The sequence below is a fragment of the Falco biarmicus genome, chromosome 1 (genome assembly GCF_023638135.1).
Source record: "Falco biarmicus isolate bFalBia1 chromosome 1, bFalBia1.pri, whole genome shotgun sequence".
Lineage (NCBI taxonomy): Eukaryota > Metazoa > Chordata > Aves > Falconiformes > Falconidae > Falco > Falco biarmicus.
Genome location: NC_079288.1, coordinates 118,915,574 through 118,934,095, shown reverse-complemented (window position 1 = coordinate 118,934,095; position 18,522 = coordinate 118,915,574). Strand labels below are relative to the sequence as shown.

General features: G+C 38.1%; 1 long non-coding RNA gene across 1 annotated transcript; it reads left to right on the top strand.

Moving 5' to 3' along the window:
* Positions 1 to 1,091: 1,091 nt before the first annotated feature.
* Positions 1,092 to 18,153, top strand: LOC130155921 (uncharacterized). The gene is made up of 4 exons (XR_008824253.1): positions 1,092 to 1,150; positions 13,704 to 16,424; positions 16,691 to 16,858; positions 18,061 to 18,153. It is a non-coding gene; the product is annotated as an uncharacterized LOC130155921 (long non-coding RNA).
* The last annotated feature ends 369 nt before the right edge of the window (positions 18,154 to 18,522 follow it).

The window sequence follows — 18,522 nt, the reverse complement described above, 5'->3', positions numbered from 1 at the left end:
GATATGTCTGTCCTCATCACCAGATGTATTTGTGAAGCAAGCATTGACATGATTTTGCCTCACAGCACAAGGGGCTTTGGAATGTCTACTTTATTCCAAAAAGCACCGTGCTATCTTTCCTGTCCTCCGATTATTCTGAAATAAGATTTTTCTTTGGTTTAGTACTCTCCATTCATTATTATATTTCTTTCATGAGCTTCTAGGAGGAAGAGAAAGGAGAATTCAGCAAAGATTTCTCAAAGAAACTTCTTGCTTTACTGTTTGAACACGCTGTAGAGCAGGGGTGCTAGAACCAGTGTGAATGCAAACCTTGATGTCTTGTGTATTTGTGTTTCCAGAATGTAGACAATTTTCTTAAAAAATACAAACACAGACAAGGCTGAATGTCTTTCAGAAGCATGGGATGTAAAGTAAGGGTTTATCTGTACAACTGCTGAGAACTATGACAATAATATCCACACCTACGCAGACCAGTGGAAAACGTAATTTTGACTGTAGGCCAGCAATATACAGGGGATACGGGTTCATGTTGACTTATCACAGAAAAAATTTGAATACATTACTCCACATTCCGGGCTTGAGCAGCAGCCTGGGAGGTGCTGAGCATTAGACCCAGTGTGTGGCTCCAGACTGGCAGGAGGAGGAAGGAAAAGGAAAGGTTAATTTGTCTTTCCTATGTTCTCCATCTTCTCTCTCTGAAGAACTTAAGAACTTGGATTATAGCTTTTTTTGTTATAATGATTGTATTATATGGGATAATGTGAACATCCAGATAAATGCATGCATAACAGATACTTGAAAGTTACTCTTTTCTATTCTGTAAAAGATGCGGGTTACTTTCTTTGTATTATTTCTTAATGAAATGGAACTTTTTCATTTTAAAAATCACAGCTGGCATTACCTGTTGATCAAGCCACTGCTTTTTAAAAATGTGAGGTCATAGTCATCAAAATAGTTCCATAGTAATTATATTCTATTTTTATTATTTATGTTGCCATGCCTTGCTGACAGAATGCCAGAGAATGAAGAGATCAAAATTAATATATTTATTGAGAAATTTCAGAATCAAGCCTGCAATGCCTTTACTCTACAGGACCTGGCAGTATGGAAGACATGGTGAATTTGGAAGCGGAGATACAGTGAATACAAGGTAAATTTAGCATTTGTTGTAGATATCTAATGTTACTCTACCTTTATGACAAATGAATTCTAAAGGGCATGCCTTGCATAAAAAGAAAGTATAGTCACTTTGTTCTGATTGTATATAAGGTATTGGATAACAGCATGAATATTGCCATTAGGAAAATGTGAAAGAAACCATGGCATAATGAACACAAATTATTGTAGATAAATTGGTAGTATGATTTAGCTGCAGGTTTGTGACAATATGAGGGACCTCAGCTGTTTGACTTAAGGCTGTAATCCCAAATGGTGTTGAAACTCCTGTTGATTTTAATGTTGCTTATGTGTCACAGAGTCACTATCAGATTTTACACCACATTGAACTTGCTGCAGGTGTTCTTTCTGAAACTTGTGCTTGATAATCTACTTTCTGGACAGCACAGAGTATGACAACATCACTGTCAGTCTGTTTGCAGTCTATGAGATATATTCCTCTTTGGGAATTTTACAGTCCTATTTCAGTTCCACCTATAGGGACGGAGATGCTGTCTGCTTCAGAAAAGAACTTGATGAGATTTCTGCCTGCTTGTTAAACTGTGTTTGTAATCACAGGTTGGGGCCTGCCTTGTGTCTTTACCATGGCTCGCTCTTGCTTAGTTGTATCCCTTGAAGCATTTCACTGTCATATCTGAAAGATGTGAATATCAGAGAAAGAACTTGGTTTTGCAGTGGCTCTCCTCCCTGCACTTACTAGTGCTTTCTTTTGTAGGTACACTGGGCAAAGGAAGCATAAACCTAACTAACAGACCTCTTTGGACTGTGTGCTTCTCCCTTGTTTGAATATTCTGCTTCAGTGGTATCACCTAGGTTAGCTACTGCCGGAAAAGGAACAGGTTGCTCACGATTTTCAAGGATCTGACTCACACTGCTAGTAACCCTTCAGGGGGACAATGGAGCACAGATCCGTGAACATTTAATTAAATCACATTTATTATATTAGTAAGTTTTCATATGCTGTTGGATCTGAGAGCCCGAAAATGTTAAAATATGAAACTAGATAGTTCTATTTACTGTTACATATACCTGTCTGTGAGCTATGAATACTAGCTAACTCCAAGCAATAAATGCATGCCCAGCCTATATCTTTGTCTAGACAAGACACATTTTAGACTCTTATTCCTGTTTCATACTATACATTCCTTTGGAAGCAAACCAGGAGTACAAATGGAAGCAAACCAGGAGTACAAACCTGGAACAGAGACGGATGGTGTTTGTATGATCATGGAGTGCAGCTGCAGGTCTAACCCACACTGTAGACAGTCTCAAGCCAGTATAACCAAAGATAGCAGATTGCAAGTTTTTTTTAAAAGAAATGCTCTTTCATGTCCCTCTCTTCCTTTTTTCCAAATGTTAGTTAGCAGGGCCTGTGAAATTTTTCTTTGTATGCCATAAAATTGAAACAAACAAACCTGGTACCTTATCACAGCTTGTATGGTCAACTGATGAGGCTTGAGGCTCAAGATATAAAGGACCAGATAAACAGAGGTGTTTCAGTTATTGAGGAGTGAACAAATTCAGGCATTTAACTGAAAAATGGCAAAATACCCAATGAAAGATTTCTATTGGAAGTATGTGCTTTTTATGGATACTCCCAATCAGTGATTTATTCAATTAAATATATTGTGGACATTGCAGAATATGCTTTTGAAAGGACTGATTATCAGAAGGCCTTTTCTCCCCTTGGTTCTTTGTAAAGAGCACAGGGCAATTAAATGTATAAAAATGCAAGCCTTTCTAGTTTATCTGATGAACACAAACAGTTTCCATCCCCCCTTTTCACAAAGTCCTACAACAACCAAAACATGAACGTTGTGAAGAACTTCTTTTACAATAAACAAAGTATAAGCAGAGAGTAAATTAATTGTCTAAGGTCACAAAAAGAATCAGTGATGGAGATGTCAATGAAATTAATGCTTAGCATCTTCACTTTTACATAGATGTTATTCAGTCTTTTATATATGTATATATTTAACCTGATACTGTCCTGTGATTATGAGGAAAAAAAGAAAAATCAGCCATGTTTCCCGCTCTAGATTTGCTCTTAAAATGGTAGCCATGTTACATTAAGGACTCAGAATCTATAGCTAGTTAGAGATTTTTCTCCTTACTAGAAACTCTAAAAATAAAACAACTTTAAATCAGTGCTAAAGCAACATTAAAGTGGTATTGATCCTATTGAACAATGAAAGTGTATATATTTGTGGTTATCTTATCCATCAATAAAATATATAGACAAAAGAAGCTTGCCATCCTCGTAGCTGTTGACAGCAGAAGCAAAAAAGTATTGCCAAAACAGGGACTTTTATTGATCATTTATAAGCTAATATCTTTCACGGGACTGTCAGTCACTCTTTCACCTCCAAGATACAGATGTGGAAGGGTGGACGTTTTGCTGCCAGCTGGTGAGGAGCTGCCAATTTATTCCTCCCTCTTGCACGGGAGTTACATCAACTTCTGGAGTGCTCAGCAGCTAGGAATAGCTGCTCAGTGTTGAACATTTCAAAATGCTCAATTTTCTTCTTCACCAGGTGTTTTTTCCCACTGAGCCTGCAAAAGAGTTGGAAAAATAAGGTCTAAAGTAGATATAGTTCAAGCTGAAATAATCTATACAATGTCTTTAACCATTTTCCAGCTCCTGACACTCTCAAGACATACGCTCTTCTCTCAAGACCAACATGATGGCTCTCCAGCTAGCCAAGGGTATGCCACTTAGCACTGTAGCTGATGGTGGCATCCTAGGGAATGATGCCACAAGAATTTATTACTGTTTCACTCCTGTATAAATGATCTTTTGAAAAAGGTGTTTGGGTGAGAAGTTGGGAAACCTTGTACTACAGCCGCATTTGTTCTACAAAAGAGGTAACGAAAAAAGATTTCAGTTTTGCAGGCTGTCAGAGTTAATAGCTTTTACAAGCATTAAGACAACACCATGAACTTGAAATCTGGTCATTCTTAGAACTGTTAAGAGCATCTTACCTACTAAAGAGTTTGTCAGCTAATTTCTGTGGAATTAGAATTACACTTTCCTTTTTTTTTTTCCCGTTCTACCATTGCAGGGAAGAGCACAGAAACTACAAAACAAACCTATTATACATGGGCTGAGCAAGGAAAACAACTACGCATAGTCTGTCAGCAGAAAAAGGTAAATTGCCTTTTTAACAAACAAAAAATGGAGACATTATTTTCTTGTTAATCTCCAAAGGCTATAACAATGTTGAGTTACATCTAATAACATGAGGAAAACAACAGTTTGGGTGTATCTTTTTAAATTTTTCTAGGATTATCTACTAAGAAAAATATTTTTGTCTTCCAAAACATACTTATGTAAGTGATAGTAGATTTTGAAAATATGTAGACAAATACAAATTTGTCAATGGCCATAGAAATGGAAGCATTGCTGCTTTTGGGATGTCTTTTCCCATACTTAAACTTTGGGGAATAACTGATTAAATACTAAACAGTATCACCTTGTAAGGATACTTTAACAAATCTGTTTATCTTCCAAGGACATTAATATGTATAATGCAAGGAAAGAATTCCTAATCTGAACTGTGGAAAGTGTAGGCAGGTAGAAATCCATGTCTTCACTTTTTCCTTAAAAATTACAACTGGAGACATTACTGGAAAGAAAAAAACCTCAAAAAATTCTTTCTGGGTGCTAAATGGTAGACACAGCACTTATTGGGGAAAATGCTAGACACCTTGAACAGTCCAAATAACAATACAATCTCTGTCAGAATAATGTCCATTGCCTTTAAATTCTTTTGGGTTTGAATCCTGAGTGACTGTCTTGATTGTTATTTTTATACCCAGTCATTTGTACCATGCTGAATGGCTCAAGTTAATATTTCATTTTTATATGTCGAATATAATTTATCTTGATTAGTATCATCTAGTCCTCCTTTACTTTGAATGATTTATTATGATACTTCTTCAGTGTTTGATTAGGTAGCATTTAACACTGAATTCCAAACCTGTCATATTGTCTCTTTTAGGGATGATCCTGCAAATACTTACAACCAGGCATCATTTATTCTGTGTAGCCCAATTAACTGTGCTAGGAAGATACCTGGTAACAAGATCTGTGAAATGTTTGTCAGACTAGAACTTTAAATTTTAAGTATTCCAGACCAAAAATATTGCATAATGACACGTAAATGCAGAATTTACTATTTGCATATTATTTCACATTACATAAGTATGCTTTCCATTATATGATACATTATAGGTTTGTGAGAGAGAGCACAGTTGAAAAGTGACATTTCTAGAATTTAGGAAGGGGCTTAATCATTTAGCTTCATAGTTATTGCACAGACTGTGTTTTCATAATCTCTGCAGTCTTTAGAGATGAACATTTGGGCCAATATTTTAACTCTTAAATGTCTTCTATGTTTATTGATTACATTAGTGCTCTCTTCTATTAGTAAATAATTCCATTTGTATGCTTCATTCATGAACTGTTTATGTGCACTGAACTCTGACACAGTCATCAAATCAAGTGATTAGTGTATTAACTCCTTCTGTGTCTATTCATAGGTATCATTCTGCCCTTTTCTGCTCAATGATAATTTGAAGAAGTTGGAACATCACTTTTATATGCCTTTATGTCATTAATATCAAAAGTAAAGAGGTGGAGACCCTGTCTAATTCTTAATAGCTTCAAAAAGATCTATTAACAGTCTGTTCAATATCTTTGGCCAAATCTCTGCAGTTGTCAAAGGGAGTACAGCTTTGTATAAAATCTGTTGATTTATCCTAGCCAAACATCATGCCCATAGCATCTGCACTGTCTATTTTTTGTACTTTAATGTAGTAGTAAAAATAGTTTCCGAGCTAGTGTCCACAGCTGGTTCAAAAATAAACAGAGGTTTTAAATCAGATTAATAAATACAAGTATGTTTCTGAGCACGTGTCAAATTTTGAATAGTTATGCTCCATAGCAGGCTACTAATTTTCAGTCATGAGCCTTCTAGCATCTTCTACTGAACAATTGTACAAATGTTCACGAGTCTCAGATGTTTTAATTCTTTGAGATGGATCAATTATGCATCTAAGAATTCCTCCTGGACATGCCATGACAAAGGGGGTGGGGATGAGGATTTGTTATTATTTGCAAGAAGATTTTCAGCCAATATGAAAGTTGAAACACTGCAGCAACCACCCGTCATCCAAATCTGAGAACACATAAACCAAACATTTCGCCAAAAATAGCCTGACAATTAGTTTTCTAAACTGTTCCAGGAGATCTTACGCACAGCAAATGTATTAAAGACAATGAGACTTTGCTTATGAACAATTTACAAATCTAATAGAACTAGGTTGGTAACAAATGTTACTCATGCAAAAGAGAGCGATAGCTCTATTAAATTCCAGTCATCAAAGTACACGGGAAGTTCTGCAGACGGCCCTGCTTTTCAAGTCTGTCCTGATTTGGCTTCTGCGTAGTTAAATTACAACTGAAATTAAACAACCTGATTTACAGTTTTTCTGGGTAGCCCTAGGCTTTTAGCCATGTAATGAGTATTTCTTGGCTTCATGAAGTATAGGACTACACATACAATCACAGAACCGTAGAAAGGTTTGGGTTGGAAGGGACCTTTAAAGGCCATCTACTCCAGCCCCCCTGCAATAAGCAGGGACATCTTCAACTCGACCAGATTGCTCAAAGCCCCGTCCAACTTCACCATGAATGTTTCCAGTGATGGGGCATCTACCACCTCTCTAGGCAACCTGTTCCAGTGTTTCAACACCCTCATAATGAACAGTTTCTTCCTTATATCTAGTCTAAATCTACCCTCTTTTAGTTTAAAACCATTATGCTTTGTCCTATTGCACAGGCTCTGCTAAAACATTTTTCCCATCTTTCTTATAAGCCCCCTTTAAGTATTGAAAGGCCACGGAAAGGTGTCCCTGGAGCCTTCTCTTCTCCAGGCTGGACAACCCCAACTCTCAGCGTATAGAGCAGTTCCACAGACCTCCACCATGTCAAACACAGGAGCTTTGTGCTTCTCTCATGTACTGTTTATGGACAGCTTCTGTGGTTTTGCACATGAGATTATAAAACCACACTGAAGATGGCTCTGTTAGTATGTAGGAAAATTTTAACATTGGAAATCATTTGTGTATTATCTGCCTTGTCAGTTAAGTGCTCCTGATCTTTAACAGTAGATCAGAACATTTCCTTTTTCCTATATTTTTTGATACTGCCAACTCTGATTCTTTTCTTCCCCTGTGATTTTGATTGTAAATTTCCTTACCAGTTTTTCTTCCTGCAGTTGTTTCCATACAGGTCTTTTTCAGTAAAGGGAAAATCATTCTCAGCTGTTCAAATGTTGTGAACATTTTCTGAGCACTATTTTACTCTGTTGAAATGTTCTGTGCTATTTGATGCTCATTTTTAGTTTCATCCATTATTTTTAACTTGTTTTAGCAATCATGATGATTTATGTTTTCCTTCTGCTTTCCAAATGCTTATTTCAGAGACAGATTTTATTTTGAATATGGTTAAACTTATGGGAACATATACCAGGGCTATTTTGTACACTCCAGTTTTCTGGGGAAATGTGGAATCTTTAACCTGTTGCTGCTCTTCAGTTACTACAGTTCCTGCATTTTGGTGGTATCTAGAGACCCTGCCATGCGTCAGAGCTCAAGCTGGTTTAACTTTCATTTTTATGAAGCGAGGTTTCTGGGCATCCAGTCTTGTAAGTCAATTCTTTTACCTTTTGTGGGCTGTCTTGGAAATTGCACAGCTTCTAAAATGAGGTCCAGTGCAGAGCCATGCAGCTCCAGAGGGAACACAAGGAGGAGTTATTCTGTAAGAGAGCATTGCCGGAATGCTCAGAGGGCTTGAGAGCACCATCTAGGCGAAAAGACTCAGAACTAGTGGTTGGTTGTTTTTTTTCTCTAAAGGAGGATAGAAGAGAGGTACAGTAACAGTTTTCAAATATGTAGATTGTTTCAAGGAAAGAGCTATTTTTCATATCCACTGGCACACAAGGAAATAATGGCCTGAAATTGCACCAAGGAAGATCAGTTTAGACAGTCAGAAAGCCTTTCCTAGTGCAAGGAGAATTAAGCACTAGAATGGGTTACTCGTGGAGGTTGTGGGACTTTCCTCACCGGAGGCTTTTCAGAACAGGTTATGTTAAACATTGTCAGGTGTGGTTTTCATAGAGTTGTTAATGCCATAGGGTTGTGCCGTGGTCCTCTACAAGCAAGAGTAGAAGTAGATCAATTGATTGGGGAAAATACTGCTCAGACACTGAACCTGGCGGCATGTATGCCAGTCTGAGCACATGGAATGAGCAAACATATGGTCTTTGTACTGGCCTTTTACAACTGCTTGCTACAGATTTCGGTTTGAGTTACATCTGACTGGTAAAGACAATGAAACAAATCTTTTTTGTTTGGGAGAGGCAAAGGATTTTCTGAATACCCGTTCTATTTCTGCAGTTTCTGTAGTTATAATTTGATAAGTACATACATGTGTGTACAAAGGGCTCATTTAGCTGTAGCCTCAGTTTCTATAATCTGGGTATAGACAGCACAGTTTATGTTCTGTCGTGATCTGAGTAGATGAAGGAAAAGCTAATAAAGCAAAGATGATGAGGTGATATATATATATATTAGTCAATACAGTTGGTTGTATTGGTCAATAAAGTTGCTTGTAGGGGTCAAAAAGTGTGTACTTTGGCGTTTTCACCTTCTGAGAGACTTGTTGAAAGGCATAGCTTAACAGGTCTCTGTTCTTCTCAAATTAGTTGTTACACAGTGCAAATCAAATTTAAAATTCAAAATTATTAATGGCTAATTGAGGGCTACTGAGAGATGAAAATGTCCTAGATGGTTGCAAATTGTCCCAGTGTCACTGTCTACTTCTCTGCTCCAGTGCTTTAAAATGAGTCAGTAGTCAGCTTTAATTTGTTCAGTTTAATTAAATTCCACCTGAATAAATGTGTTGCACAAAGCTGAAGGAGATGCTGAAATTTCCTGGATAATGTATGCAGTTGAGATCTAATTTGATGGTATGCAGCCTTAGAGTGTAAGCTACTCTCTTCCACGAAGGTGAGCACCCTATAAATACTTAAACAATAATTTAGATGATCTTGTAAGGAAAATTACATAAAGAAAGCAAAGCAAAATTGCACGTAGAATATTTTTAAATATGCCATCATTGGTCTTAGCATAACGAAAGCCATCAGCAGATCAGAAGTATACGTCACTTTCAAACAGAGTCCCATTAAGATTAGCAGCTTGCTTACTTAGCCTGATACTGTCCTGTCTACTCATTACATTAATTAAACAACTAGTACTGTAATCAGATAACATAGCATTTTCTGCTAAGATGCCTTGCCTTTGGTAGAATGACATTTATGAATTATATTTGTGTATATGATCTGTAATGTAAGGAATTCAAATAAATGCCAGGTCACTGTCCTCTTTCTCACTCATTGCAAAATGGACCAAAAATACTCCCCCTCTCCCAAACCTCCTGGCCCACAGCTAACTCATGAGCTGTGAGATTGGAAAAAAAACAACAACAAAAACCCCAAAATAACCCCAAATCCAAAGCCAATCACAAACCACAAGTAAAATTAGAGGATGTGTTTAGTTCAACAAAGGATTGTGTTGGTACATCCTCAAATCATGTACAATCCTACTGGTCTAAAACTCTTATCAGATTAGTCTCTTAACTGTGTTCTGGCTGGTAACATCCTTCTCAAAAGAAGGCAACCAAAATGGGAATAAATTCCTTATAAAATCTTTGCAGAGAGTGTTTGATTTACTTATCAGAGATCATGCTGACTGACTAGAGTAAAAGAATGGCATACCTGTATTTTGGATCACAAACGGTGCAATTCTTGTATACGGTTCATAAGGAATAAGCAGATTAGCATTACTGAATCTGCCCAACAGTCCATCCAGAGTAGGGGTGCACAGGAAGTTTCTGCAAAACTAAGCCTAACTGGCTGATGGAAGCATGTTATCCAATTTATCATACTGGTTTAGGCAATGAAGAAGCATCGTGGATCCACATCATTCAGGTAGCCAGTGCTCACAGAGGCCAGGGATAAATCTTGTCCTTTCACAAAACAAAATAGATTGTTCAGAAATTCCTCTTCTCTTGTGTTTTATTTAACAATAGTAACTCTTCTTCAGGAGCTGCATACAGTTTATTCTCTTGTATGATTTTACAGTACATTACTGTAACTTCTAAGTCAGTGTAATTATCTTGAGACCTTCCTTGCAGGGAAATTCACATGGACTCCATTTCCTCTCTACATGCTCCTAAGGTAACATTCCTCGTTACTTCAATTCCACTGAACAGTGTGTTCAGATCTATACCTTCCTTTCTTCTGAATCCTTGCTTTGCAAGATCTGTTTAGTCTAGGACAGTCTTCCAAAGGATAAACTTCATTGCCTGAAAGTTTCAAAGCAGTTGATCAAAAGTAGTAGCAGACAAATGACTAATGATTTAAGAGACTACTCCCACTGTATATGTTTTTCTGAATTCCTGCAAGTAAGATATTTCTGTACTGTGTAGACATAAATAATTGTTTATTATATTTTCTCATTATGGTGATATTTTCATTATAATGTAAAGTTAAAACTTGCCTCATCTTCTACCAACATTTAGAGGTAGTCATAACTGTTTTAATATTTATAAAATTTAGAAAATTTAACAGCTGTGGCTTTTGTTAATAAAAGAGATATCCTAGGTCCTTAATTTTTTTCCACTTTCTGACACAAAAGAAGGAGCCTAAGATACGAAAAATTATGTTGCTGTAAAATCCCACATGTATTTACATAAAGATAGCAGCTGTGAACTTAATTTTTCTCTTATTTTCTAGATTATTTTCATATGTGGTAGGCTTTGGAAATCCTGATATGTATAATCACACAAAGTTTCATAGAAGTCTTTATTTGCACATTGAAAATAAAGTCCAAATTACTGAGTCTAAGATTTGTAAGGATTTGGTCCAAAGACGAGCAACAAGCGTCTGAAAATGGGCAGCACTTGCCAGTAACAAGCAAAAAGCCAGGCTGAAGAAGGGTCTAGGTTACTCACAGATAAGCTCTGGAATATCTTACACATCCTGCTCTGGGTTCCAGTGCCTTCAATGTGGTATCATGAGATGTGAGAGAGAGCTCAGAATATCAGTTCAGAATAAGCTGAGCAGACACACGTACAGGCAGCTGATAGCAGCAGTAATCCCTGATACAGCTCAAACCCCACCCTTCTTCAGGCTACCCTTTCGACTGCTGGAAGGTGACTCCATCCAGCTGGGATCCAAAGCCTGGATATCATAGAGCCAGAAATTTTCATCCATTTTTTGAAAGAATTTAACGTGCATTCACTTTTTATTTCAGCAGAGACCAAAAGAAGGATTAGTTTTGATAATGTGCCCAGAGATTAGCAAACACTCTTGGGAATCCACAGACTTATGTTTGAAGGCTCTAATCCGCAGATCATGTCTCCCAGGAAATTTTCCAAAATGCAGGTTTACACAGTGACTTCCCCCTTGAGGTCTCTTTAGCTTACTGAACCTTGCATCCCCTTCCATGTAAATGCCATTCTGCCCACGGTGGCACTCCTAGGTGTGACAGGAAGGTTAAAAGAAAGGACTGGCTCTTCCCAGAGTGCTCCAGACTGACAGCAGCTCGGAGGGGAGGAGTACACTGTCAGCATCCGTGCAGAGAAGGGCAAGTAAGGAGGGTCAGGGGGGCAGTCTGAAATGTGTTCAGCTTTCATTTTAAGTTTGATCATATTTGGAACATTTCTGTAACCAAAAAAAAAAACAACCCAACTCTGATATCATAAAACAGAGGCTGTCATATTATTAATAAAGTATGCAGCTTAGGCAAAATAAGTACGCCTGGGGCTAAGCGATGACCCCCTCTCTCCTCCAGTGCAAGATTTTGCAGCCTTTGTGGAGTCAAAATCCTAGATTTGAAAAGTACAGGAAAAATTTCTTTAAGAAATTGCCTCAACAATATGGACACTGTCTTTAGCCCTGCTACAGACGGGAAAGACTGGAAAGGCTAATGGAGTAGCTAGCGAAGCAAGAAGTGGCTCACTGAAGCAGATGATGGGCATAATACTGGATAGCCTTGCTACCTAGTTGGGTAGGCAATAGAGCCCTATGATTTGAAAAATCACAGGTTGCAGGTTGGTATTACAGGGGGAGGCTGGAAGGCAGCAAGTGCTCTTAACAGTTGCTTCACCAAGAAAACAGTGGAAAGACTTTAAATACTTTGCGTAGAGAATAATGGATTGATTTGATTACTAGTAACAGAGATCAAATTAAATTCCTAGAGTAAAGTAATAAATATTAGGTTTAGACACCATTCAGAGATCAGTGAAAATTAAATTGTACTGGTGCTCAGAGAGCTCTGTTTTTCAGTATTTCCCCCCCAAAGGGCTGCAAGCTTTTGCATTGGATTAGGGTAGCTGCTCAATCCAAGGCACATTTCGCTGGTTTGCTCAGGTGAACTGTATTGTCACTGAGCTACAGACTGTTCCTCATTTTCTGACATGACCGTCAGTTTTGTTCTTTATGGAACTATTAACAAAAATGAGAAAGAATATATTACTCTGTTTATCTTCCTATACTTGGTTCTCGCCCTTCAATACAGTTTTGTCAAGTCAATTCATTCATTCTTTGAGTAGGGAGAAGTGGAGCTCACTCGGTCTGTCTGCTTTACTAACTGATGTGGGGTTAGAATGGATTGCATCTGTCCTGTCCCTAAACCTGTGTCCACACTGTGTTTTATCAGCATGAATTTGACACTGGTTTCCTTTCTGAGTTTCACTGGGCATGCTGGGAGAGCTGGCTTCTCCACCTTTCTTGTTTCCACCAGGAGAGCAAGGGATTGGAGTGACCTGTCTCTTGAAAGAACCCCTGCATCAAACTAAATCGGTGATACAGCTGCACCCACCAAGCTCACAAGCAGTTTCATTTAATTTTCCTGGATTTTTGGTTTCTGGCTCATTACAGCATTAGTGGATGCTGGAAACTGAAGATTACCCTTGTTACTGCCAGTGAAAGCCTGGTGGAAGAGTGACACGTGTTTGTAATAAGATGGTCAAACTTAGCTGGATGTCTTTGGCACTAATAAACCACAGCTTTAACCAGCTCAGGACAGAGTATGCGGAAAGGGTAAGGGCAAGTATTGAGGTACCTGCAGGAATTTTCTGGGTATTAAAACAAAAGAGAAGAGAGACTTCAGCAGAGGCTAGAAGGACATCTTGAAGTTAAGGTCTGGCACGAGGATTAGATAAGGATGAAGCATGGAAGTATGTGGTTATTGCTGACCAATCTGTATTTTCTCTCAGCTATGTACACTTTTTGTCTCTAGTACTTGACATAGCAGGCTTCACTTGCAGCATGCAGTAGTTAGTGTAATACCATACACCTGCGCCAGGCTGGTGTTCTGACACTTGGTATATTTTGGAAGTGTTTGAAAGGCATTTTCTCAGTATGGTACTGTTGCATATTTTTTCTTCCTCTTCACAGTGTCATCCAAGGACTGTTGAGATATGTGGAACATGAGGATCTAATGGTGGTGTCTAAAAATATGTAGTTCTCTGCAATTTGTGCCCTATTACTGCAGCTGTGCACCATCCCAGCAGGTGAAAAGCCAAAGAGCCAGTCTTACAAGAAGTTGAGGATGCAAAACTTGTTGTCCTGGCTGTTGGGACAGGAGAGATTTAAGGCGTGAGTTTCTTTTTCCTATATTTATTCCTCAGTCATTACATAAGGCCCTGACTGAGCTGCAAACACACAGAAGAGTTTAGGTTTTGTGGCACGTACTTTTCAAGCCCCCCATCGAATCATCCTGGAGGCGTCCCAGTGTATTCATTTAGCACAGCTGTGTATCGTGCCGCCTGCCTGCATCCAGCACACCCCTGGGTGCAGAGAAGCTCAGTCCCCTGCCAGTGCTTTGCTGGATGTTCACGGATGGGGGCACACGTAGCTTAAGGAGGAGGTTGGTGACATGCCCTCCACCTGGGACAGGACAGGGAGAAGCGGACAGAGGGGGCACGGACAGCACAGATAAATTTCAGGAATTCAGGGATGTTACAAGAAAATCATTACCAGCTGATTTTAGTAAAGGTCAGTGTCTTCTATGTTTACCCTGGTATAAATATATACGTCATTGCCACTCACTACTGAAAAGAGAAGTATAACAATGTTCTAATGCTCTAATTAAGAGAGTAATTTTCTAGCAATGCTTTAAACAGCTTCCTTACTTTTCTTTCTTTGTAGTCAGTTAATAATCGTGACATTTTTCTTGGCTTTAACTGTGTCCCTGAAGGCATGTTAAAGACCCCCTGTGATTAAAATAGTGGGAATCATGTTACTGAAGTGACATTAACAGAGATATTTATTAAAATTTGGCCCCTGCTGTTTGTGGTTTCTCAAGATTATACTTCTTTAGCAAATTTTAAAATAGAATTACATGATGCCTGACAACTAGAAACTATGCTATAGCCCAAATGTTAAGTGAGAACTAGAGAAGTAATTATGGACTGTCATAACACCTGGAAACAGAAGTGCTAGTAGATTGTTTAATGTTGCATTTAACAGATCATTGGTTTTGTTGCTGATGTAAAGCGCGTCTCTTGGCATGCTGTGATCGTACACAAAACGATCACGTGGTACAATATGCTATTGTAATGTTTGTTAGGTATTTGCAGGGCTTATCTGTTGTTCCTAAGACTCTGGTGGAAATATGACGCAACTTCCTTTGAGACTGCTCATGTGAACGGCATGTTCAATAAATACTCAATGTGACATGTATCAGAAGAAAACAAAATTGCTACTTGACTGCAACCATTTTATGCTTTCTCCTGAATCAGCAGCTCCATGTTTGTCTTGTAACTTACACAACAGTTCTGTTTTCACCTCTACTGTTTATTTCCCTTTCAGGCAACTGCAAAAGCCAGAAAATGGCCTTTGTGATAATGCCACTGAGGTTTAGAGCACTAAAGCAATCTCATTATCAGTTTACATCCCCCGTTAGAAATCGGAGATTGTTCAGCACATCAAACAGTGGAGCGGGGGCATGTAATGTGCAGCCCAAGGGCCAGATGAGACCTGCTGAGTCATATAATGTGGGCTCCAGCTGCCCTCTTCCTGTAACTGAAGGATGGGGACAAAAGAGCAGAACTGCAGGCTGGCGTTGCTAATGAACTTGAACCACTATACATTATTTTCCATCTGCATACCAAATATGGTTATATGCACTTATAATACATGTCTACAGTTTATATGCAAATTGGATGTGGCCCTTGGGCTCTTGGTAAGTAACCTGTATAACCTTCAGGTCCGTAGAAGGTAAGCCTCTTGCTAATGCTGGAATTGGTGCATGGGGCTAGGGGCTGCCTTGCGGCGTGAGCCTGGGTTGCTCTTTGCTTAAAAGCAATAGAGGAGGACTAATAGAAACCACTTTTGTTCATCTTCCACGCTAAACTCTTTGGTACACAGGCAAGAAGGGAGGGAAAGAACATTCTGTGGTTCAGATACTCGCTGTATAAATTCTCGCTCCCTCAAACCTGGGATCTCAGCAGCCATGTACATGTAAAACCCCCACCATATCGGTGAGCCTCCTGATGGATCTGCAAATGACATTGCATTGTCAATTTTTTATGCTGTGGAAAGAATTTTAATTATTTTAATTACTGTTTCAGAGTTACTGGGAAATAAACTCAGTATCTATCATTACTTCATCCAACTGTGCAAATGAAATATATAATTGATATAAAATGTTTTTGTCATACGCAGTTTGAACAAAGATCTATGATAGTTTAAAATTCAGTGGATTCTTCTGTGGTAAAGTTCTATTAATGCATTCATTAACGAGAAATTGCATTACAATGTCTGTGGGGCTTACTTCAGTGAAAGAATGATTTCTTTGTTGTTAATTTCATCTTGATGTTACTCCCCTCTATTTAGCTTCCCCAAAATGACGTTTTTCTAAAAATCAGCGCTAATATGGTAGTTAACCTTTCTCGGTGTTATTAATACTGAGATACAGTCATACAAATAATAAAAGCTTGAAACCCTCTATTTTACCCACTGTTGCTAAAGTTCATCACAACTTCAACTGTATTCTTTATTTCACAGATCTTCCCTTTAAAATAGAAATAAAGACCTTGAAATTACAGATGAGGGTTGGCTGACTGACATATATAATGTGAAGATTCTTTTTACATGGAAAGAAGGCACATACAGGTATTGTTGATGCATTTGTACCAATTTATCTTACTTCTAGCAAGGTACAGAGTTCTAATGTAATTTTTATTATTTCTTTTGTGATAAAACTAATATTCAACAAGATGTGGTAGAGGGGTTATGTGAATCTGCCACCCTGAAAGGTACACAAATACTTTATTCAAAATAACACTCAATTTTTTATGTATTTATAATTAATGTATTAATTATTACCAAAAATGCCACAAAAGAAATCTCTTTTCTCTTTCGTGGGGATAAAATCTGAGTGTGACCACCCTTCTGCAAATTCTGGCTTTGCTTGTGGAAAGGAAGGTGTCTGTGCTGGGCCACTGACCTCTGGCAAATTATGGGTAACAGATGCTAGAAGATATATTTCTACAATGTCGAACATGAAGAAGGTTCATCGACATTGACTTGCAGCACCACTTCAAAAGGTGAGGTTAAAGTGCATTTTTTTTTTGTATTCTGGCAGATTTTATTGCCATAGATAATTTCTTCATTGTCTCCTGTGCAATTGTCTTGAAAATGTACACATTTAAAATTATTACTCCATTTTAGGTCTTAGTTTAATTTCCATTTGTGAGGTTAGGGGTTTCTATTTTCTAGCTGTTGTTGACAGTCATGAGGGAAGAAAATCTACAATTTCCTTAACAGAAAAGCTGAAATTCTCATCCAGTCACTTGATTCTAGGAGCTCAGACCAGCTATAGGGAGATGCTTGATAATCAAGTCCCAAGAATTGATATGGTTGCCTCTGTTACAGGACTTTCACTGAGAAGGAAAATAGTTCCAGTGTATTATGAACTGTAAATGAGTATAGACCCTGTGTTGTCCTAAATCCTTTCTGAGCAGCTCATAAGAAGAAACCTTAATGCTATATGAATAAATCAGCTGGGGATTTCTTTCCTCTAAATAAATCCCAGTGTCATAAAAGAATGTCACCTATGTATCTAATAAGAGCATCATTGATGCTATATACCAATGCCTTAGAGCAAGGCCTGCATTTAAATGACCACGGTCTGCTCTGCAATAAACTTTATGGCAGAGACAACTTCTGGGCTCTCTGAATTATCCATGTTATCTGGCTTTAGACTGAATGATGCTTTTGATGTACTATGAAAACGGTAACAAAACCCTCTAACAAGCCAAACCAACCAATCAAACAAAAAACAAATCAAACCCCCACCTTTCATTTCCTAGAGAAAATCTCAGGAGCTATCAGAAATGTTATGAACTACAGAAGACCAGGTGAATCAGGGAAGTGTACTGTTCCTGAAAGGTTATGTACAACCATCCATAATTAAAATTCTTATAGAAAAGTACCACGCCACTGAATTTTTGGTCAGAGTATGCAATTTGCAGTATGCAGACATGTTGGGTGGCCAGTTTGCTGCCATCAGTACTCAGCACTGTATTTTCGTTCAGATTCTTAGAACTGAAGCACACTCCGTAGTTCCGAGTTAGCTTTTAAGAGGCAGAAAAAATGGCCAAAACATAAAAGACTTCAACTGGCTATATATCAACCAGTCAACAGCACAGTGCAAAAAAGCAGAGAGACATTTTATTAACATTTCAGGCGGTTCTTGTTCTACTATTCTAAGAAGAGGCTATTCTTTATTTATCCTTTGTTAATGTAGGAGTGATCTTGAGATGCAGCAGTAGTACAGCCACCAAATACAAGAGGACACATTTTCATTGTGTTTAGCAGTCGTAGATGTCATAGAAAGAGGGTAAGTACTAAGAACTAGCATAGTCCAAAAGCCCCTCAAATTAAAAACAAAGGATGCAAATTTCTTATACATGAACATGCCAGGAAAGTGACATTGGGAAAGTAATGTCTACCTCTTAACAAAGAGGGCTTTTTGAAAGTAAAAGTGAAGAGATATAGCAAAGCAATAAATACAATGGAGACATCAAAAGAACCCATCAAAAATGATTACATCAAATCAAAAAAGATTAAATATTTTAAGGTGCAAGACAGATCAAAGGCTTCTTAAAGATATCAACCATGTGAAGCCTATGAGGAAATTAGGATGCTAAGAAGCAAAGACAGAAATGAATGAAAATGTACATACCACCATTTAAAGTGGAAAATGAAA